This window comes from Aquarana catesbeiana, linkage group LG04 (genome assembly GCF_042186555.1).
Source record: "Aquarana catesbeiana isolate 2022-GZ linkage group LG04, ASM4218655v1, whole genome shotgun sequence".
Classification (NCBI taxonomy): Eukaryota; Metazoa; Chordata; class Amphibia; order Anura; family Ranidae; genus Aquarana; species Aquarana catesbeiana.
In genome coordinates this window covers 162,454,848-162,479,943 of record NC_133327.1, presented here as the reverse complement: position 1 = coordinate 162,479,943, position 25,096 = coordinate 162,454,848, and positions in this window count along the sequence as shown.

Genomic DNA, 25,096 nt, shown 5'->3' with positions numbered 1-25,096 from the left:
CATGGTTCATTTTTTTCCAGAAGTTTTTGGAAAATGTGGAAAAAAATGAAAACGCATTTTTTTTACACAAAGTTGTCCATTTATCAGATATTTCCAACACACAGCATGTACGTAGCAAAGATGACACCCCAAAATACATTCTGCTACTCCTCCTGAGTATAATGATACCACATGTGTGAGACTTTTACACAGTCTGGCCACATACAAAGGCCCAACATTGAAGTAGCATCTTCATGCGTTCTACGAGCATAAATGACACATCTCATTTCTCAAACACCATTTACAATTTTGAAGGCCCTGGAGCACCAGGACAATGGAATTGCCCCCAAAATGACCCCATTTTGGAAAGCAAGTACCCCAACGTATAATCTATGAGGCATAATGAGTCTTTTGAATGGTTCATTTTTTTCCAGATGTTTTTGCAAAATGTGGAAAAAAATGAAAACGCATTTTTTTGCACAAAGTTGTCCATTTATCAGATATTTCCAACACATAGCATGTACGTAGCAAAGATGACACCCCAAAATACATTCTGCTACTCCTCCTGAGTATAGTGATACCACATGTGTGAGACTTTTACACAGCCTGGCCACATACAGAGGCCCAACATCCAAGTAGCACCATCAGGCGTTCTAGGAGCATAAATGACATATATAATTTCCTGGCAACCTATCATTTTTGAAAACCCTTCATATTTATAACACATAGCATGCACATACCAAGAATTACAATCCAAAATAAATTCTATTGCAGAAAGGGTAAAAAAAGCATTACCTGTGCTTTTAGTAGTATCCACAGAGGAGAGCACTGGTTCAGGCAGCAGGCAGGGATGTGTTTAGCGACAGCAATAGTAACTATCCAGGCAGCAGGCAGGAATATTGTCTATAGTCAGCGCAAGGATATTGTCAGCACAGCCAAAGCATTTGTCTATAGAAATTGTCCAGGCAGAGACAGCCAGCACAGCCATAATATTGGTCCTGGTACACTGTTACTGCAGACACTCATTATTGTACTGTTCTCCAGCCCTTCATAAACATACTGCCTCTTGCTACAGCTAATTATTTGCATAGTCCAGGTAGAGGTGTGGTCCATTCATGTGACAGACAGAGGCATGGTGGTAGTAAGTCAACAGCAGGCTGAGGGCCACAATCAGGTAAGACCTGTGCACAGGGGCACAGGGGTAGAGGCTTCGATCCACCCAAATCTCTATGAAGCCCCCGGACTCCAGACCCTAATCCGGAAATTCCGAAACCCAGAGAAAACAAAAAAATTGTTTTCTGCATCCGGAAAAACTATTTTGGAGCCCCTCACATATGTGAGACCCCTGTGTACTACAGTAGCAGGGTAACGGATCAGTCCAAGCAGTAGGCAAAAGCATAGTCCATAAAACAGGCCAGGGTCAGTTCACGTGCAGCAGTCCAAGCGGTAGGCAGTAGCATAGTTAATAAAACAGGCCAGGGTCAGTTCACGTGGAAGCAGTCCAAACGGTAGGCAGAGGCATAGTCAAAAAACAGGCCAGGGTCAGTTCACGTGGAATCGGTGGTATGGTTATTTGGGAAAGAATGGAAAATGGTCAGCACAGATGATGAAAATGGGGAAATGGTTAAAAATATGAGCTAATATTTTAGGGATGTATGATAAAGTTGGAAGCATTCACCAATGCAAAGGCCAGGTTGGGAGGGACACTGGAGACAATGGTAGCTGGTATCTTTTCTAAATCCTTTTTTGGTGCACACGCGACATTTTTTTTTGCCGTCTTCGGCTTGCTTCAGATGGTGAAATGCTGAAGGGGAAGTGGCGCTCATAAAGTCGGCAAACAGCCTCAGAGCGAAGGTCTTCTGAGGGGTCTTTGGTGATAGATGAGGGACGTGACAACTTCTTCTATGAATTTTAGGAAGGGGGCGGGGCTTTCAATGGATTTGGTGTAGACTACGTAGGAATTGTAAATGGCCAAATGGATGAGATAAATTGCTACCTTCTTATACCAGAATCGGGACCTCCTTTATTGACAAATAGGGCTGAATCATTTGATCATTAAAATCTACCCCCCATGTAGAGGTTATAATCTTGGACACATGTTGGCTTTTCAATGGGACCTCGTCTTCTTTGTACCTCAATTGTAGTGTTGTCATGGATGGTGGACATCATGTGCACGTCCCTCTTATCCTTCCACCTCAAGGCCAGCACTTCGTTGCATCTCAATGATGCTCTTTCCCCCCTTCGCAGCTTTTTGTTCGCTAAAGATTGTGGGAAGCCCTTTCTATTTTTTCTGGAGGTTCCACAGGCCAGGGTTTTTGCAATGTATATGTGTTTGAAAAGGGGCAGGCTCGTGTAAAAGTTGTCAACGTATATGTGATATCCTTTGTTTAGAAGTGGGTATGCCAGGTCCCATACAATCTTTCCAGTTGTGCCCATGTAGGCCGGGAACTCAGGGGGCTGGAGCTGGGAATCTTTTCCTTCATATATGCGGAATGCATACAAATATCCCGTGGCTCTCTCACATAGCATGTATAACTTTACTCCGTATCTGACCCTTTTGCTAGGAATATATTGCTTTATTCCTAGCCGGCCTGAAGAGGGTATCAGGGACTCATCGACACATATATTCTGATTGGGGACATAGAGTTCTGCAAATTGTTGGGAAAAGAAATTTATCAGTGGGCAAATCTTGTATAACTTGTTGTAATTTGGATGATTGTGGGGAGGGCACTGGGTGTTGTCGCTGAAGTGAAGAAAGCGCATTATCATCTTGTATCGGGACCTGGACATTACGGCAAAATAAATGGGCATGTTGTGGATAGGGTTGGTGGACCAATAGGCATGTCCTTCATTTTTTTTTGTAATCCCCATGTTTAGGCTGAGGCCCATAAACACTTTGAACTCCTCCAAATTCAGATCTCTCCACTCAAAAGGACGGGCATAGGATGATTGGGGGTTGTTGGCAATATATTGCTGGGCATATAAATTTGTCTGGTCCACAATAAATTGCAGCATAGTATCGGGCAAAAACATATGAAAGAAATCAATCTCTGAGAAATTTTGGGTGTTGGTCTGCACACCTGGCAGTGCTGTGAATGGGGGAATAATTGGTGATGCCGAGTTGGAAGGCAGCTATGTTGGGTTGGCAAGACCATCTGGCATGTATGTAGAGGCCCTGGCTCTTGGGGGGTGTGACACTCCAGTAGTTGGATTGGAATTTCCTGTGCTGGTACTCAGGCGTGATGTGGCAGGACTGGTACTGGGTCTGGGCATTTGTTCCTGGGGCCTATCGCTGGCGGCAGCGCTGGTACTGGGCATTTGTTCCTGGGGCCTATCGCCGGCGGCAGCGCTGGTACTGGGCATTTGTTCCCGGGGCTTAACGCTGGTGGCAGCGCTGGTACTGGGCCTGGGAATTTGTTCCTTGGGCCTATTGGTGGTGGCAGCGCTGGTACTGGGCCTGGGAATATAATCCTGGTTTCCAGAGTGCCATGCCCTTTTGGGAGGGACCCATTCTTCCTCCGAATCATTTGCCGATTCACTATTTGGTTCAAATGCTGAATTTGAGTCAGAATCAGAATTGTAATCTGATGAGAACTCCCCGTTGCTCTCATCAGTCATAGAGAGGATCTGGAACGCCTCCTCACTGCTGTATACTCTTTTGGACATGACGGGGTGTGATGGGTGTGGCAGGTGAGGGTCACTGATGGGCTGTGCGATGGGTGGCAGCTGACATTCACTGATCGGTGATGACAGTGTGACAGGCGATGGTCACTGATGGGTGACAGGCCACGGACAGTGACGGGTGATGGGTGACGGGTGATGGCTGGCGGTCACTAAAGGGTGACAGGTGATCGGTGATGGCTGACGGTCACTGATGGGTGACAGGTGATGGGTGGCAGTCACTGATTGGTGACGGGTGATGGCTGGCAGTCACTGATGGGTGACGGGTAATGGCTGGCGGTCACTGATGGGTGACGGGTGATGGCTGGCGGTCACTGATGGGTGACGGTTGATGGCTGGTGGTCACTGATGGGTGACGGTTGATGGCTGGCGGTCACTGATGGGTGATGGGTGATGGCTGGCGGTCACTGATGGGTGATGGGTGATGGCTGATGGGTGACAGGTGCACCGTTGACGGTCACTGATTTGTGACGGTCACTGATGGCAGTCCCTTATGTGACAGGTGCACTTTATTGGATGACTGTGGTGACTGTTGGGTGACAGATGACAATTGGGGGGGCGATGGGACAGGTGTGGTGTTGATGCAGAAACTATAGAACACAGATCGGTAACTCACTGCTTCTAGCTCTGCTCTCCTCACACTGGAAACGGTGTGTGAGGAGAGAAGAGCTGGTAACAGCTAGTTACCGCTCTGTGTTTACATTTATGATCGGCTGTGAATGGATCACAGCCGATCACGTGGGTAAACAGCCGGCCAATGGCTGTTTACCGGCGTCGGTGATGAGTAGTGTTCCTGGGAACACTCCGCCACCGACGTGCACGCGCCGTGCATGCGCCGTGCACAATGGGGTGGACCTATCTGTGATTGGCCGTAACTTCATCACAGCCGATCATGTGGTAAACAGCCATGTCCAATGGCTGTTCACCCCCCTCGGTGGCGAGCGGTATCTCCATGACACGCCGCCACCGAAGGAACAAGGATGCGAGCACACGATCGCGCGCATTCCCTGTTTAAATGGGAGGCCATCATATGATGCCCTCCCGCAATGAGAGCCGCGCCGCCTGGCCGTCAATTGACAGCCGGCGGTCGGCAAGCAGTTAAATACTATAGGAATTGTTATTCTAGGATTGGCAATGTAGCAGAGCAGATCGTCCGCAAATGCCGCTACTTTATACTCCCTTTCTCCAACCCGGATTCCCCCAATGTCTGGGTTCTTTCGAATTGCTGTCAATAAAGGCTCCAGTGTTAGAATAAACAGGATTGGGGACAGGGGGCAACCCTGTCTTGTCCCGCTGAATAATTCGATGGGTGAAGACAGGGTTCCATTAACTCTAATTTTCGCCTTAGGATGATAATATAGGGAGGCAATCCACCCCATCATCCTCTCCCCGACCCCCAGGTACCTCAGTGTTTCAAACATGAACCCCAGTCAATTCTATCAAAAGCCTTTTTCGGCATCAATTGACATGAGGACCACCGGGGTGCCCCTCCTAATTATTTCCTGGATCAGAAAGATGAACTTCAGGGAATTATCTCTCCCCTCCCTCCAAGGCACAAACCCCACCTGATCATTATGTACCCACCTGGGTAACCAAGCTTTCAACCTATCAGCCAATATTTTGGCAAACATTTTTATATCTGTGTTTAATAACAAGATTGGCCTATAGCTTCCAGGCGCTGCTGGGTCTTTCCCTTCTTTCAATATAAGAGTGATGTGGGCCAGTAATGACTCCTCTCAGGGCATCTCTTCTTCTCCTAAGGCATTAAAATAATTACACAATTTGGGTACTAAAAATTTAGAGAATTTTTTATAATATAATATAGAGTATCCATAGGGGCCCGAGCTCTTTCCCAGGGCAGTGTTACTTATCGCTCTTTCCACTTCCTCCTGTGAGATAGGAGACTCCAAGGACTCTACCTCCTCCTTCTCTGCCCTGGGAAGGTCTAGGCCCCGCAGATACTTCCTCATAGATTCCCTCCTCCTCTCCCCCTCTTCGTGGTCCACCTTATATAGAGCACTATAGTAGGAATGGAATGTTTTGGCAATGTTGGAGGAGGAAAATTCAAATCCACCCCCTTCATTTTGAATCTTGGGTATAAAAGCTCTGTTTTTTTTTTCCTTTACCCTTCTCGCCATCCATTTCCCTGATTTATTGCCTCCCATATACTTTTCCCTGTTTATAGAATGTAAAGCACATTTCCTTTCTTGTTCCAACAACTCATCTAATTCTCTTCTTTTTCCTATTAGTTCTTGCCTCTCAGGGATCCCTCTAGGTCGCGTACCTTGCTTGAGTTCCTGAATTTCCCTATAGAGCAATGTCATTTTTTTCCCCCTCTCTCTCTTTTTCCCCGCTCCAATCCCAATCAAAATCCCCCTTATATAAGCCTTATGTGGTTCCCAGAGGGTGACCCTAGAAATTTCCATTGTGTCATTAATCTCAAAATACACTTTCAATTCTTGTTCTATTTTACTGATTGTATCTGGATCCAGAATGAGGGAGTCATTCATTTTCCAGTTCCTCCCAATTGGAGCAGTCCCAGTTATCTTCACTCTAATTTTAACCGGGGCATGATCGGACAAGGTAATGGCTTTAATTTCAGCAGCCTGCAGGCATGGGGCTAACTGGTGTTCTATCAGGATATAATCAATCCTTGAATATGAATTATGAGCAGGAGAATAATAGGTATAGTCCTGCTTCTTTGGGTGGCTGATCCTCCATGCATCCAGCAGCTAAAAATTCATAAGCCATTTTTTAAGTGCCTCATATTTATGAGCCATAAATCTAGGGGTGCCTCCTGAGGAATCCATATGTGGGTCCATGCTTCAATTAAAGTCTCCTGCAATCATCAGTTTGCCTTCTTTGAAAGCTTCAAGTTTTTTCAGTACTTTCTTCAAAAAGTTATCGGGGTCTCTATTTGGGGCATAAATATTTGCTATTGTACACATCATATTGAACAATTTCCCCTTTATAAATAGATACCTTCCCTCCGGATCAGCCAGATGCCCACCTTCTACAAACATCATTGTTTTGTCAAATCCAATAGCCACCCCCCTAGAATGCGTTGATCCTGTGTCCCCGTAGAACCAATTTGCAAACTGATATGACACTAAACCCCCCCTGACACATGTGTAACATAAGTCTCCTGGAGGCACACCACATTTGCTCCCAAGAGCTGCAGTTCCTTATTTAATGTGTACCTTTTTTTTGTTGTATTTAGTCCCCTTACATTATACATACTCAAGTTCACAACCCCCATACCTCACCCTGGTAAGAGCATCTGACCGGTCCAAGAAGACACCTCATATGGGGAGACACTGAAACACCTGCAGGGGTAGGAGAGAGAGAGCAAAAGGGAAAAAAAAAACCCAACCCCCATACTCTCCAAAATCCCCAGCCCTTAAACCCCTCTCCCTCCACCCCCCACTTTCCCCCATGTCTGGAACAAGATGCCTACAAAAAGGCCGGGCAGACCCCTTTTTGTTCCGATATATGGTTCCGGTTGGCATCGTCCCGATGCCACCCCGTTACCATATGCCCAATGGGCTCATGTTCCTGACCCCTCCGAGCGCTCCCCAGACCCCCCAGTCCCTCCCCTCCCCATCCAGCTCTGCTCACCCCAACTCAGTGCCTTTAAAAATGCTACTAATTAGTGCCTCTCCCCCGACACCCCCTTTTCTCCATTTCAGCTTCTTTTGAAGGGCCAACCGGAACCTCCGCCTCCCTCCAGGCGGGGATGGGGGAAGGCGAAATGTCCAACCTGCCACAGAAATCCTCCAAATCCTCCAGAAACCTCAGAACCGCAGTCCGACCATTTTTTTCCCCACCAGACAGGCGGGAAACCCCCATTGATAAGGTATCCCGGATGACCTCAGCAACTCTGTAAGGGGTCTTAAGAGTCTCCTTCTAGTTAAAGTCTCAGCCAACAGATCTGAGTAAACCTGCAGTTCTGCCCCTTCATAACATAATCTTGGCAAATTCCGTAGTTTTTCCATGATTTTGGAATTTTCTTCTGCGTAGTGGAATCTCACTATCACATCTCTCGGACTCTCGGACCTATGGATAGAATAACGTGCAATCCTGTGTACTCTATCAAGTTTTAAGGACTCTGACATTTCTCTCTCTAATAGGGGGTTAAATAATTGCTGTATTATTGTTGTCAAATCCTCATTTTTATATTTCGCTGGGAGCCCTTTAATTCTCAAGTTGTTACGTCGGCTGCAATTCTCTTCATCTTCTATTTTATAAAGGAGGTATCTATTTGTACCCTGTAGATTTTTAATTTGATTGCTGATATCCTCAAATCTTTGATCATGATCGTCTAATCTACCCTCGACCTCCTCCACCCTTCCAAGCACTTGCCCAATGTCCGTTCTTACTGCAGCTATATCCACTTTCAGTGAGGCCTTCATTTTTGCTAGCATTTCTGCAAGGATTTCTTTAATCTGCGGGACGCTCTCCTGAGTTAATGGCTGCAGGTGTCTTTCTCCTGTTAATTCCTCCTCCCCTCCACTTTTCCTTTGAGTCCCCCCTGAGCCTTAATACTTTCCTGAGGGTTACTTCCCTTACTTCTCGGCCTTACATTCTTCCCCTCCTGCCCTTTTCCAGTTTTATTCTCCTCTACTGCTGTTTTCTGTTTGTTTGACCCTGAGTGCAATAGAGCCCCCTGTCTAGGGCTCCCCTGCATTTCCTTCCCCATGCTGGAGTCCGTGGACATATAGCACTGGATGCCTCCAGGGCTTAACGCAGCCGTGGCACCTTTATTTGCCTTTGTTGAATTCCCCTTTATTGCTAGGACTAGCTCCCCAGTGGAGTCAGTTCTAGTTTGATACTTAATGAGGTACGAGTGTCCCGCAAAGAAAATGTATTTCTTATAGTTCATATGATGAGGGTTCCAGGAGGTAATCGTATATAGTCCTGAATTATATCAGTTTAAACTTCAGATATTACAAAGGATAAACTCCTCAATATATCACAGTCCTATAGCCTCCTCTGAGACAGCATTCGTAACTCACAATTCTCATCTGTCACCAGCCTTATCCCCCCGCATTAAAGCCCAGAAATAACACATGTATGAGATCCCCCCCCAACAACAGTCCCACCATACAAGGTGCAATGCGCTTCACCCTGCAATAGTCCTTAATTGCTCTCCAATGGCCCTTCTCAGGCTTGTCCCTTGTCTCTAGGGGAGGGCTCCCTCACAGACCCCCAGCTGACGATCGCTGATTTCCTCTCCATCCCCTCGAGGGGGGTTCTCAAACTTTTTCACAGCGGGAATGTCCAGCCACCTTCCCAGGGCCTTTGGGTGGTTTCTCTCTTTTCAGGGGCAGGGGGGCACTCTCACCTCTTCCATCTCCACAGATCTCAGCATCCCGCAGCGTGTCTCCTCTCAGTGGGCTGGAACGTCTTTCCCTGACAGGTCAGCGGAAGCTGCTTCGGCGCCACCCCTCCTCCACAAACTCAGCTGTTGGATCCTCTCAGGACCTCCGGTGCTACAGTGCAGGGGTAAGGGGTGACCATGCATCTCCTTTTTTGGGGCAGGGGGTGAGAAGCTCAAGCACTGACAAGTGGCTGCTGATCGGCTCCACACTCGTGGCATCTCAGCATGCTGGCCACGAGCGGAGCAAGGCTGCGGGCGGGACCGGGTATCCAGAGCGTGCACGGAGCGCACCTACATGTAAACACTCCGCCCCATCCCCCAGCACCCAAAATGAATCATAGTGGCAATTCAAAGGTCAGTCTCAGGTGGGACCTCTTCAGGGATAGGGGGGAGTCCGAGGTTCCTAATGAAAGACTCACATTCTTGGAGATCCCTCATGGAGTGTTGTGATCCATCATTGGTCACTGACAAACGGAATGGAAATCCCCAATGGTACGGGACCTGATGATGTTGTAGGTGAGCTGTAACAGGGCGCAGTGTGTGTCGTTTAGCCAATGTGATGGGGGATAAGTCACTGAAGATTTGAATTTTAGCACCCTTGAAATCAACTCTTGATCTATTATGGGTGACGATGGTTAGAGCTTCTTTGCTTTCATAGAAATGGAAACGAACAATAATGTCCCTGGGAATAGCACCTTGAGTGGGTTTAGCAACCTGTGCGCTCTGTCAAGGCGCCAATCTATGTCAGGGATGTTGTTTGCCAGGGTAATAAAAAGAGCAAGAAGATAGGGTTGAATTTCTTTGTCTGTGATAGATTCAGGGACCCCACGGATCCGTAGATTCTGTCTACATTCCCTATTTTTAAGGTCTTTTTGCTACGTTTGCATTTGTGACACTGCATTTTTCAGATTGGCATTTTCATCTTCTAGAACATGAACACATTGCACCATATCATCAAATTTGGACTCTAGGGTATCAGTACGTTCCCTTAGTTGGTCTATTTCCCCCCTTAGTTTGTGTTGCACACTTGCCCACCTCCTTAGCTATATTGTGGGTGAGGCTTTGAAGCAGTGCCTACAGTTTTAGATCCAGTACCTCCACTGTCACCAATGCCGTCATAGTGGGTTGAATGGGTGTTTGTGGCTTAGGTGGGGGCTTTTCAGTGAAGGGAGAGGGTTCGACTAGTGGGAGAGCATCTGGTGGGTACATATGTCAGCGATTGCAGCACTGTTGGAGATTCCTAATCCGCAGTTAAAGAATGTATATGACCAAGCATGGGGGCCTGGGGTGGTCAGTGGGGTTTTTTCAGTTTTTTCTTGCAGAGATGTCTTCATCTCACATCAATCAATGTGAATGAAGTAATCTGCTAGGTTCTTTTTTTTTGTTCAGTGCATGGGCTGTATGAAAAAAAGAACATTTCATGTATGCCCATCATTACAAGTGGGTAGATGCAGGGCGGTATATTCTAATGGTGGGCATACCACACACTTTTTATGGCAGAGATTTATTCATCCACATCAATGTGAATGGAGGAATCTGTTAGGTTCTCTTTTTTTTTATTCGGTCCATAGGCTGCATAAAAAAAAGAACATTATATATATGCCCAACAAGAACCAGCAACATGCTGGTACGTCGCTGGACTTTCAGTGGTTATACTGGGATAAAAAAAAGAACATTACATATATGCCCAACAAGAACCAGCAACATGCTGGTACATCGCTGGACTTTCAGTGGTTATACTGGGATGATGCCTGCAGGTGCAGGCATCATCTTGGTATAGTTTTTTCACCTGACCATTGACTTTCATGTAAAAGCATTATTAGGCATCTGATTAGCTACTAGATTGCTTTTACAAGCAGTGGGAGGGGACAGCCCCCCTCCCGCTTTCTTTCATGGTTTTCTTAGGCTCTCCCATCCCAATGAAACCTGAGAATGCAGCTGGCGATTCCGCCAGCTGACCATAGAGCTGAGCAGAGACCAGAATGTCTCTAATCATCTCTATGAAAAAATATAATCTTCCATGTACTCAACATGCCTCTCAGCAAATAGCTTGGGGTGTCTACTTTCTGAAAAAGGTTAATTTGTGGGATGGGGTTGTGCCATCTTGGCATTTCAGGGCCTCTGAATCTGATAGGTAGATAGTAGGTGAAATTAACAATTTATGCCCTTTGCAAGCCTGAAAGCAGTCATTGGTTTTTGTCAGCCATATGCAGCTAGGCTCTCAAAAAGTCTCACACATGTAGTATCCCTATACCCAGGAGAAACAACAGAGTGTAATTCCTCATATACCCATGGCATGTGTGAGCAATATATCATTTAGGTGACAACTTTGTGTAAAAAAATAATTTATATATATATATATATATATATATATATATATATATATATATATATATCCCTGATATTTTAGCACCTCAAGAAATGTGATATGCAGTCGGAAAGTAAAAGCTGCATAAATTTCAGTATATACCATAGTCTGTAGACACTATAACTTGCTAACAAACAAATTAATATATGCTTATTGGGATTTTTTTTTACCAAAGACATGTAGCAGAATACATTTGGCCTACATTTATTACAAAATTTGAGTTTATTGAATATTTTTTATAACAAAAGGCAGTAAATATTTATATATTGTTTTCAAAGTTTTCAGTCTTTTTTCATTTATATCACAAAAAAGGACATAAACTTAGTTTGGGTACAGTGTTGCATGACTGTGCAATTACCAGTTAATAGCAAAAATAGCGTGGTCAGGAAGGGGGTAAAACCTTTTGAAGGTCAAGTGGTTAATGAGGAGTAGGGGTATACAAAGGTAAAGAGTCATTGATAGCTGTGGAAGTGTTTATTGCAAGATAACATGAATAAAAAGCTACATTATTGATTGAATTATTTCAAAGTTACAGTTCACTTTGTGACATACAGTGTATGTACTACTCATGGAGACACACAGAATATGCAATAGCAATAGATACTTTTCTTATTATTATTTTGCGGATTGATTTGTTACAACTTTTGCATCTTTTTTTAAATACATTTTGTAAAAGATGTTTTATTAGATTTGGTATGTCTTAATCATTTAACAAGAATGCATAAGGGGAATAGATTATTATTATTATACAGGATTTATATAGCGCCAGCAGTTTACGCAGCACTATACAATATAAAAAGGAGACAATACAGTTATAATACAATAAAATACAAGAGGATTAAGATGGCCCTGCTCAGAAGAGCTTACAATCTAATAGGGTGGGGCAGGTGGTACAAAAGGTTACTGTGAGATAACTGTGAGGAATGAGCTGATGGAAGTGGTCATATCATATAGATCATATCATTAAATAAACCATTGGAAAATGGATGACAAAAGACAATCCCAAGTTCATATCTTTTGACAAAGGCCTAGGAATTTGCACAAGAGGATTTCTGCAGTCCTATGAATATTTAAATAGTAAGTTCTTTGAAAATGTTCAACCTTCTTGTGACCATTTTAGGCCTGTGTTTTCTCCTATGAAACAAAACAGTTGTTAGATGCATCTGATACTGAAGGATTCCAGTTTCAGCAAGTATAATGCAATAGCCATTCATCTTTATAATGGCGGTGGGATATTTATCATTTAATCTTTGGCACAAATACTTTAGCATGGCTGCTGTCTGTTATGTTCTTTTAATACTGCTGCTGTCAGAGTAGTTCACTTTTATATCCAGTGTAACTCTGATCATCTCAGTACAGACATTTCAAATTACCTATAATGAAAATATGAAGATGAGATTAACCTATTGCTATGCAATTTAAAGAGTAACATGTAAAACACAAATCCGTATCAGGTCAATGCCTTTATTTTTAGTCCACAGCACAGAGTATGATTGTGTTAAAGACATATTTTGCAAGGCTTCCCAATAAGTAGAAAATTTCAATTTATATTCCTTTGAAGATAGCCTTGGGTATCTAATTAATGCACAACAATTAAGGTTCATTTATCTGTACTTGGAAACATTAAACTGCGTCTTTTCTTGCCAAGTTTGATATTTGTATGTAATTTCAAGTATAGGACAATCAGTATATGTAGTTCGGAATCGGGACATACTGTATGTAATCTTTATAAGAAAAAACCTGCAGGCAGTATATAAATAACACCAAAAGAGGAAAAATCTAGATAGCTGTTTTTTTTTTTTTTATTAAAAGCTCTCAGTGGAGTACACTGGAATGGGTTCTATCAGACTATCTAACTGATAATTATTTAATTAGCAAATTACGATGATAATAGATTCTACCCCCTACCAATTCATTTTATGTGTGTAAAAAAATGATGCGTAGATAACCTTATACAGTCAGGTCCATAAATATTGGGACATCGACACAATTCTAATCTTTTTGGCTCTATACACCACCACAATGGATTTGAAATGAAACAAGATGTACTTTAACTGCAGACTTTCAGCTTTAATTTGAGGGTATATACATCCAAATCAGGTGAATGGTGTAGGAATTACAACAGTTTGTATATGTGCCTCCCACTTTTTAAGGGACCAAAAGTAATGGGACAATTGGCTGCTCAACTGTTCCATGGCCAGGTGTGTGTTATTCTCTCATTATCCCATTTACAAGGAGCAGATAAAAAGTCCAGAGTTAATTTCAAGTGTGCTATTTGCAATTGGAATCTGTTGCTGTCAACTCTCAATATGAGATCCAAAGAGCTGTCACTACTATCAGTGAAGCAAGCCATCATTAGGCTGAAAAAACAAAACAAACCCATCAGAGAGATAGCAAAAACATTAGGTGTGGCCAAATCAACTGTTTGGAATATCCTTAAAAAGAAAGAATGCACCGGTGAGCTCAGCAACACCAAAAGACCCAGAAGGCCACGGAAAACAACTGTGGTGGATGGCGGAAGAATTCTTTCCCTGGTGAAGAAGACACCCTTCACAACAGTTGGCCAGATCAAGAACACTCTCCAGGAGGTAGGTGTATGTGTGTCAAAGTCAACAATCAAGAGAATACTTTACAGAGTGAATACAGAGGGGTCATCACAAGATGTAAACCATTGGTGACCCTCAAAAACAGGAAGGCCAGACTAGAGTTTGCCAAACAACATCTGAAAAAGCCTTCACAGTTCTGAAACAACATCCTATGGACAGATGAGATCAAGATCAACTTGCACCAGAGTGATGGAAAGAGAAGAGTATGGAGAAGGAAAGGAACTGCTCATGACCCAAAGCATACCACCTCATCAGTGAAGCATGGTGGTGGTAGTGTCATGGCGTGGGTATGTATGGCTGCTGAAAAATGATGTGACTGCTGAAAAAAGCAGCAGGATGAATTCTGAAGTGTTTTGGGCAATATTATCTGCTCATATTCAGCAAAATGCTTCAGAATTCATTGGATGGATCACAGTGCAAACGGACAATGACCTGAAGCATACTGCGAAAGCAAACAACGTTTTTTAAGGGAAAGAAGTGGAATGTTATGCAATGGCCAAGTCAATCACCTGACCTGAATCTGATTTTGTATGCATTTCACTTGCTGAAGACAAAACTGAAGGGAAAATGCCCCAAGAACATGCAGGAACTGAAGACAGTTGCAGTAGAGGCCTGGCAGAGCATCACCAGGGATGAAACCCAATGTCTGGTGATGTCTATGCATTCCAGACTTCAGGCTGTAATTCACTTTAAAGGATTTGCAACCAAGTATTAAAAAGTAAAAGTTTGATGGATGATTGTTAATCTGTCCCATTACTTTTGGTCCCTTAAAAAGTAGGAGGCACATATACAAACTGTTGTAATTCCTACACCGTTCACCTGATTTGGATGTAAATACCCTCAAATTAAAGCTGAAAGTCTGCAGTTAAAGCATCTTGTTAGTTTAATTTGAAATCCATTGTGGTGGCGTATAGAGACAAAAATATTAGAATTGTGTCAATGTCCCAATATTTATGGACCTGACTGTAAATCAATATGTAGGATGTGATTGCCAATACATTTGTGTCAGATCTGCTGAATTATCCTGTATTACAAACATTACTAGTCTAGCAAAATCCCAGCTTGTATTAATGAAATGAGAAGCTGTAATGTATACATAGTGGTTGAATTTATTGAAATAGAAAATAGACCTAAAGGGGTAGATACCTGCTTGCCCTACATCTATTTAATACAGCTATTTCTACCAACCATCTATGACTGAGCAGCACATGATCACAGTTAATTCCACACTGAAGACAATTACTGAGCACTTTCCTATGCTCACAATGTGGCTGCAAGAGATCCTAAATTAAGAAAATGAGATCTCATGCATTTGGCTTCCTTTACCAACCTTTACACACTCCAATTGGTATGAACACATACATTGTCTTTTGTAAAGCCATTCTCATTTCTGGGCTACACTTCCTAAATGCAGCACATATGGAAGCTCCTCAGGAGCTTTTAACAACAGACATTGGATATTAACTGTATTGTGATTCCACTTCCCTATTGTCATTTGGTGAACTCAAAAAACATGTGTCTTTTTAATGTAACTATATAACTATAAGTGTGAAACAAAAACCAACCAGACATTCCTATCTTATTGTTATATATATATTTATTTATTTAAAGTTAACAATAATAATCAGAATGGTGTAGAAACATAAACTATTACATTTCTCCTTTCTTGGCTGTGGTTACTGAGTGAAGTGTACGTGGAAGCTCCCTAGGAGCATTTAGCAACTCCCATGGATTTGGACCATATTGTAATTGTATTGTTTTTCCAATACACAAACAAAATATAACTGCCTGAAATATTTTTTAGACATGATACTGTATAATGTAGATTCAGGAGGTATCCAATTGCCCTTGGAGATCTGACCATTGTGTGTTTTCCTGCTTAGTGTGGGGTAGTATTTAATAGGAAATCAGGACTGGCAGGAACACCAGGGATTTCACACAAAGAAAGCAATACAAAGAGAACAGGATACTTTTTCACACAAGTATATGGTATAGCAGTAACATATCAGGAATATCAAATGTTAGGTTTACACATATTCTTTAAGTGATTTATAGCTACTCTATTCATTCAATCCGGGCAAATGCTATCCCGTAGAGAATATATCTATAGCATTTCCTATTTTTTTTTTTTAATTGTTTATTTTTCAAAGGATTTAACAATTATGAAACATTGTATCATAAGGTACAAAGATCAAGTCAAGTTAGCATCAAAGAAGAAGTTATATATATATCAAAACAATAGACAAAATAAAAATAATATAATATAATACATCATGGTGGGGATACCAGTATAGTCAAGTGACAGCGGCTTCCATCAATGGATTATCTCAACAAAAAGTGTCTATACCGTATCTAGATTTAGGTCAAGAATAAAATAAAATAAATTGTGTCAACCGCACATTCGGGTGTAAGGGATGGTCAGAGGGTATTTCTAGCAGACTTCAAAAAGGTGTGACAACTACAGGTTCAGAAGAGAATATTGAATTATCCCAAGCCTTCCATATTCTGTCGAATAGGAGGGTGTTACCTTCAATCTTAGCCGTCATTTGCTCCATCCTGCGTATATCTGCTACTATGGAGAGAGTATGATGCAAAGTGGGGGTGGAGGTAGAGAGCCAGAGCCTGGGAATGGCTCTTTTTGCTGCTAATAATATGAATGATGCAAGTTTCTGTGATGATTTGGGGATATCCGGGAAAGGAAGACCCAGAAGAAAGTGTATGGGATTCAATGGAATGATTGCAGAAAGGAGCGTTTGTAATAATCTTTGGATCTCGCTCCAGTATGGGCCTAGAATGTGACATTCCCAAAAGATGTGGAGGAGGGTTCCAACAGACTGACCGCATCTCCAGCACAGATTAGAAAGGGTAGAATTCTGGGCATGTAGCAAATCAGGGGTTCTGTACCAAAAAAATATTAACTTGATAGTGGTTTCCTTATGTGCTACACATCGTGAGACTTTTGAAGATGATTCCCAAATTTTCCCCCAGTCTAACAGTGAAATTGGACGATTTAACATCTTAGACCATTTAACCATGTAGTTATGTGAGGTGTCAGTTAGAGGAGGTACTGTGTGGAGCATTTTATATATAGCTGAAATTAGTTTAGTTTCATATGGGCCGTTTGCACATAGTAATTCGAAATCTGTAGGTTTTTCTAGGGACAATGAAGGTGAAACAGTATGGAAAAAATGTTTAATTTGTATATAAAAGTATTCCATAGAGGCGGGGAGATCGTGTTTTTTTTGGAGGTCTGGGAATGATAGTAGTATGCGTGTAACCGGATGTACCAAATGTCGCAATTGAAATATACCCGCTTGAGTCCATGGGGATGTTCGTATAAAAGACAGTCCATCTGGGATGTCTGGGTTAAAAAGTACGTTCTGGAGCGGGGAACACGGTGAGGAAAGAGAGAACTTATCTGCACATCTCTTCCAGATAGATAAAGTAAAAAGCATCGGGGATAAACAAAGAGATCTCAATTGGGTCATGAATTTATTTGAGAAAGGCCATAACAGGTAACAGGGATGTACTGGAGCCGTAATCCCCATTTCAATCTCAGCCCACCTACTTGGAGCTTTCCTTGAGGTCCAGGTAGTCAATACCCTAAGGTGGGAAGCGTAGTAGTACTTGATAAGGTCAGGGGCGGCCAACCCCCCTTTAATTTTGGGGGAAAAGACTACTGATTGGGCAATTCTATGAGAGGCATTATTCCAAATGAAATTAAGGCATTTTCTCTGGAGATTTTTCAGCTGCGAGATTGGGACTGGGATTGGTAATGTTTCAAATAGGCACAGCAGTTTGGGCAGTATCGACATTTTAAGGACGTTGACTCTGCCCAGGAGAGAGAGTGGGATGGGGGTCCAGAGATTTAGAAGTCTTGCGATTTCTGCAAACATAGGAGGGAAGTTGGCCTGATAGAGTGAATTATATGAGGGGGTAAGGTGAATTCCTAAGTATTTCAATGAGGTCTGACACCACCTGTATTTAAACCTATGTTGCAGGAAGCTAAGCATGTCTGGAGGAATATTGATGGGAAGGGCTTCTGTTTTAGTCTGGTTAATCTTAAAACCGGACAAGGCTCCAAAGGAGGATAGTATATCATGTAAAATGGGTAGGGAGGTGTCGGGACGGGTGATGGTCAGTAAGATGTCGTCTGCAAAAAGGGATAATTTGTAGTCTTGTTGGCGTAAAGAAATTCCCCGGACTTCAGGGTTGGATCTGATGGCTGCTGCTAGTGGTTCAAGACTTAATATAAACAGTAAGGGTGATAAAGGGCACCCTTGTCTAGTGCCATTGCTAAGGGCAAATCTCTGTGATGTGTGGGAGGACAATTGGACTTGAGATGTGGGGTGAGAATAGAGGGTTCGTAAGGCTTGTATAAAGGGGCCTGAAATTCCAAATTTGGTCAAGACTGCAAACATAAATGGCCAGCTCAGACGATCAAATGCTTTTTGTGCATCTAAGCTTAGTACTATAGTGGGACGTTTAGTTTTAGTTATTAAATCAATCAAATCAATGGTTCTTCTCGTATTATCTCCAGCGTGTCTTGTGGGTACAAATCCCACCTGGTCCTTATGAATCAGGGCCGGCAATAGAGGGGATAGTCTGTTAGCTAATATTTTAGTAAAAATTTTATAGTCCGAATTTAATAAAGCAATGGGGCGATAGTTATCTGGTAATGCAGGGTCTTTACCCGGTTTGGGAATGACCGTTATGTTAGCATGTAGGAACTGTGAATGTGGGATGGTACCCTTAAGCAGAGAGGAGTATAGAGATTGGAGATAAGGTATCAAGGTCTGTGAAAATGTCTTAAAGTAAGTGTACGGAAGGCCGTCAGGTCCCGGGGATTTGTGTGTAGGCAAATTTTTAATCACTTCTCCTATCTCTTCTACAGTAATCGGGGAGTTGAGAGATGTGATATGTTCAGCGGAGAGTTTGGGTAATTTTAGAGAAGACATGAAATCGTCAAAATGAGATTGTGAGAATTGAGGATGTGAGTCAGGGCCTAAGCAGTTATACAATCTAGTATAAAAATCCCCAAAGACTTTCGACATAGTTTTGGGACAATATGTGGGAGTACCATCAGGCTGCGTCAAATGATCGGGGATTGCTAGAAAGGGCCGTGGTTTCAATTTGTTAACTAGCATTTTATGTGGCTTGTTTGCAAAATCATAGAATTTCTGTTTGGCCCATAGCATAGATTTAGAGATTTTGTGCAGATCAAACGATTTGATTCGGTCCCGGGTAGCAGTAACAATTCTTAGTTTTTCCACCGTGGGGGACGCCAACAGGCGTTTTTCTGCATTCCGCAACTGAGTAAGTAAGTCAATTTTAAGTTTTGCAGAGTCTCTCTTTAAGCGGGAGCTCGCAGATATACATTCACCTCTAAAGAAAGCCTTGTGGGCCTCCCACAAGGTGGAAATTTCCGAGACCGATCCATCGTTAATTTGAAAGAATTCAGTTAGTTTCTGTTGTAGTTGGTTTTGGGATATTGGGTCTTTGAGCAATAATTCATTAAGACGCCAGTGGCAAGTTTTAGTATATGTTGATGTCAGCAAGATATTGAGTTCAATGGGTGCATGATCCGACCAGGTAATAGGATTGATCTCAGAAGAGACTACATAGGGAAGTAGAGGGCCTGTAACCAGAAAATGATCTAGTCTTGAGTACGACTTGTGAGAGTGGGAATAGAATGTGTAACTCTTTTGGGTAGGATGTTTTACTCTCCAAGTGTCGAATAGATTGTGAGATCTGGTCAGTTTACGAAAAGAGGCAGATCATTTCTGGGAAGCTGGTTGTGGAGCAGTTCGGAATAGGGATCTCCTATCTCTGGTCGGGGACATGCACACATTGAAGTCGCCTCCTAGTATCATAAAAGGCTGAGAGAGAGATTGTAACTTTTCAAAAACGGTTGTGAGAAAACCTATTTGTCCCACATTTGGTGCATAGATGTTAGCTAAAGAAAATTGAGTGTTGAGGTGACTACAATTCAGGAGTATAAACCTGCCATGAGGGTCTAGGTAGGAGGAGAGTATCCGAACCGGGCAAGATCGTCCAATAAGAATAGCTACCCCTGCTTTTCCAGAAGGATCAGATGCCATATAGGCTCTAGGGAAGTATCTGGAGGCAAATTTAAAGGAGCCTCCAGCTTTAAAATGAGTCTCCTGAATCATAATCACCTCCGCTCCAGAGGACCTAAATTCCTTTAATGCTTGCCATCGTTTCCCGATGGAGTTTAGACCTTTAACATTGCATGAGTAAATCTTAAGAGCCATGCCTAATCAGAAGACGGAAAGCCACCGTTATATAAAATGCATGCAGGTAAATGAACATCTTTAGGTTATAACATACAAAGTTGTACATAAATCGGGGTTGACACGTAATTGTGAATATATCATTGAGTACCATATAAAGGTCATACACAGAAAGAAATGGAGACCTGTAAATTGAAAAATCAAGAAAAAACATAAAAAAAGAAAGGAAAAAAAAAATGAATAGAAAAAAAAATTTAACAGATCAAAAAAAGAAAATACTTTTTTTTGCAAGGCCTGAAAATAAAAAAATTTCAGGCTACCCAGGCAGAAGCCATGGGTAATGGTGGGGGGCATGATAGCCTACAGGTGTTGACGAGGGGGGAGGGGGGGTTCCCCGTCTCTGCTCAAAAAAAAGGAAAACAGAAATTGGCTCACGAGAAGCTGAAGATAAAATGTAGGAACGTAGGAACGTAATATAAAAAGGGGGAAGAAACGTCTTCCAAGAGGTTAACCAGAGAAAAAAAAAAAAAAAAAAAACAACAATGAGGGGCAAATCTCACTAAGTCCTGAGAGAAAGCGACCTATCTTCAGGGAGATCACCGGTATGGCCATGACACAAGTCATCCAGTCATGGAGTAACAATCAAGAAGAATGGTGATGAGAAGGAGACCTTCAGGTCGGAAATCTGTTGGGGTTGGATCTTTGCGGTGTGGAAAAGGCCTTCTGGGATTTTCCTCGTACTGGGGTCCAGATCTGGACTGGAGCGGTGAGTGGCTTGGGATTCGGAGCTTGAGGTGGGAGATCTTCTTCAGGTAATGGTGGGAGGCCCAAGTTGCGGATGAAAGTTTCACTTTCGAAAAGATCTCTCAATGAATATTGGACACCATCTTTAGAGGCGGATAGGCGAAAGGGGAACCCCCAGCGGTAAGGGACCTGATAGTTCTGAAGGTGTGTAGTGACAGATCGAAGGCTGCGCCTTTTGGCCAGAGTTATCGGGGATAGATCGTTGAATATCTGGATCTTATTTTGCTTAAAGTCAATACGTGACTTGTTGCGTGTTGCAGCTGTGAGAGCTTCTTTACTTTCGTAATAGTGGAAACGAACGATAACGTCTCTGGGGTTAGCATTAGGAGGGGGTTTTGGGGCAAGGGATCTATGTGCCCTGTCCAGGCGCCAGTCTATGTCCGGTATATGGGGCGCTAGAGTAACAAACAGGCCCAAAAGGTATGGACGTAGCTCCTTGTCATTTACTGCCTCAGGGATTCCTCTAATTCTCAGATTTTGGCGTCTTTCACGATTCTCCAAATCTTCCTGTTGTAACTGGAGTTGGGAGACTGTATGTTTCATGGAGGCATTGTCCTCTTCGAGAACATGTACATATTGAGTCAGTTCGTCAAACTTATTCTCCAAAGTATTGGTACGTTCTCCTAACTGGTCAATTTCCCCTCGTAACTCGTGTGCTATTTTACCGACCTCTTTGGCAATGCTGTGAGTCAGGTCATCTAGTAAAGAATTCAGTTTCACATCGAGGACGGCCACCGTCACGACATCTGTGGGGTATTCGGGAGGGTGGGGGTGCTGGGTTTGCTGGGATCTGTTGTCCTCCATGGATGTGTTTCCCAATGCGGTGCGGGGGACATCTGTATCCGGCTGACTGGGCTGTTCATTCGAGGCCGGGGATTGCGGCTTGAGTAGGAAGCGCTCCATATTGTGAGAGGGCCGTGATGGTGGAGGTGGGATAAAGCCACTATAGATCGTTTTCTGGAAGCCAATTTTACCCATGCAATGCCAGGGAGTATCTGGTAGGTTGTCGTGTCGTTCCTGGGGTTAAAGAAGGTCAATTAGCTTTTGCAGGAGCCGCTAATAAAGAGACGGGAAACGGAGCTATCCTTTTACGCGTTTGCCATCTTGCTTACTGCCCCCCCTCGAGATTTTGGGTTTATTTAGACATTATTCATCTTATAGGTAAGGTAATGTCTTATTTGGATTGACAGAAACAGCAGTTTGCAACTCAACCTTCCCTCACTATCAGCAGGACAGGAGGAAAACAGTCTCTGCAAGTCCAGATGTCTTATGGGGGGTCGTGTAGCTGAAGGAGAAGGGGGGTAGCTGTAAGGTGTATTATGGAGTCCCAAGATGGCCGCCGGCTTCCAGGAGTAGGCCGAAGCCGCGGTGTATCCTACTGGACGGCCGCCAGGCAGTGGGATTCGGCCGCCTTTGAGCCCTGGGATTTCTCCAGGACAAGCTGTAGTGGGGAACCGGGTGATCTAACACCCTCCAGGGACCTGACTACAGGCGGATGGATGGTATAAGTTACTCACTGTGTCCCCGGGGAATGCCTGTAATCAAGCCCGCAGGCCGCGACTGTGTAGAAGGCCGCAGGATGCCGGGGGCGGCTGTCGGAAGAACTCCCACGTCTTCTCCGTGCTGCTGGGCTATCCCGGGTGTTCTTCAGAGGTGGATCGGCCGTCCGGTAGGTACAGATGGGCCGTCCACCTTCCGGATCGTGAGTTCAGGCTGCGGGATCACCCGTCCGTCTGTAGGCCCCAAGATGGCGGCGGGCCTCGACGGTCTGGAGGGAGTCTCAGGGAATCCGGCCGTGTAAGACCCAAATAAGCTCCGGGATTAGAGCAGCAGGGGTCTGGGGTCAGAAAAAATAGTTTTTTGGCTGTGATATTGCAGTTTAATGCAGCGGATGGCTCTGGATTAGAGCAGTGTGTGAGGAGCTGAGCCTCTGCACGTCTTTGCAGCTGAACGTCCGGACACGCCCCCTAGCATTTCCTATTGAAGTAGTCTTTTATCCCAAACTTCACCACAAGGGTCGGTTGGACTCTTTCAATACAATAAATTTGAAACCCACAGGATTTTTAGCTCCACGTGGCATCCTATGGGTGAACTGAAATCTCCAATTTGTAAGGCGTAGCCATGATCATAAATTTGACACCGTATTATATAATTAATTTTACCAATGAAAAACATTCCACAATCACAAGAAAACAAATAAATAACAACTACAGTATTGCAATTTGCAAAATGTTTGGATTTTAGTACTGAGTCAGTAGGTAATGTTGTCACATGTTGTCACTTAGAACTAATAAATCAATGGTTGAGACAGCCTCTGCAAATGCCCCCTTCATTTTGAATGGATCCCATCACTTATTGCCCCTATAATGGCTATAACTTGTCTCTTAGATAGGCTGCTCTCCTGTATGTGATTTGAGAGTGATCTGCTATATACTGGCTCATCTTTGACTACCACTAATTTTGTAATGTCAATTTAATCTGGCAATATTGTCTAGAAACATTCACAATGACCTCAAGTGTATCAGATCTATTATGTATTTTTTAGTTGTTAAAGCGGAGTTCCACCCACTTTTGAGAGATGTTCTTAAACAAAAGACCACCTCTCCAACCCTCGTTTTTTTATATTAAAAAAGAAATTCTTCTATCGTACCTTTTTATGAAGTACAGCCTGTACTTCTGATCCATCCGGTCCATGGCGTAGGACGTCATTTCCTTTTGTGCGGCGAGCCCCCCCACTGTCTTCTGGGACCTGTGCATGTCCCAGAAGACAGCTAGCCATTCACAAAGCACTACGTGACTCACGCATGCGCAGTAGGAAATGGGCAGTGAAGCTGCAAAGCGCCACTGCTGGTTTCCCTTAGTTAGAATGGTGGTGCTTGAACCCGATCCGATGGATGGCTCGGCCTCGGGGAGCGACATCGCGGGCTCCCTGGACAGGTAAGTGTCCTTATTAAAAGTCAGCAGCTACAGTGTTTGTAGCTGCTGACTTTTAAAAAAACAAAAAAATTTGCGGGTGGAACACCGCTTTAAACAGCAATAATTCCTGTGATTTTAGCTGAAGCTTTATTAAAGGCTTTTTTTAAACAGCTCCAGGTGTAGCCCATGACTGGTGTAGCCCCTGTTTTGTTTTTCAAGGCCTCGTCTTGTGATAAAAATCTTTTAGCGTCAGAACAATTTCACCTCAATCTAAGAAAAGTCTGTAGAGGACTGATTAAACTAATGGAGTAGGGTGGGATCTAGATTACTTCAAAATTGTGTTGTATGGCTATACTTTAATTATAGAGATCACTAGTCAATGTGCTGTTTAGTTTTACTACTATTTCCATATCTAAGTATGAGATTTTTTGCTGGTTGTAGGTCATTGTGAAGCTCAGGTTGAAAGTTTTGGAGACCAAACATTAAATAAGATCTTAAAGTAAGGATCTAGTACAATCCCAGATGTACCTGTGACATGATAATATGTGGCACAGGTACACTGACAAGGCATTGTGCAAGAAAATCTGACACTCACCCTCCCAGATACAGATTGGCATTGAAAGAAGCATAACATGTACTCATCGCCTCCGTCTGCACCTGGAGGGTGGGAGCCCCCAAAGCCGAACACATTTTGTTACAAAGGGAACTCCAAGGCTTTCAAAATAGAAGCATTATATAGTAGTTCCATTATTCCTGGCATCTTTGTTGTAGAAAAGTTCTAGCCCTTCTGGTGTTGTATGCTGCTATAAAAAGCACCTCCACATCCACAGCAACCAACCATGCTCCACTTGGTATGCTTAACTCATCTATATATTGTAAGAAGTAAATAGTGTCCTTGGTGTAGGATGACAGGCTGAGCATGTGAGGTCTAGGATGTAAATCAACTACCTTACTGAATTTCTCCATGATTCCATTACCTAAAACTACTGGCCTCACAGAAAGGCATGCAAGAAACTTTTGAGTTTTTAGGAGTGCGTGAAAAAGAGGGGCTTTTGGAAATTCTACCCCATTGGACTCTCGTGTATGTTTGAGAATTGTACCTGAGCTG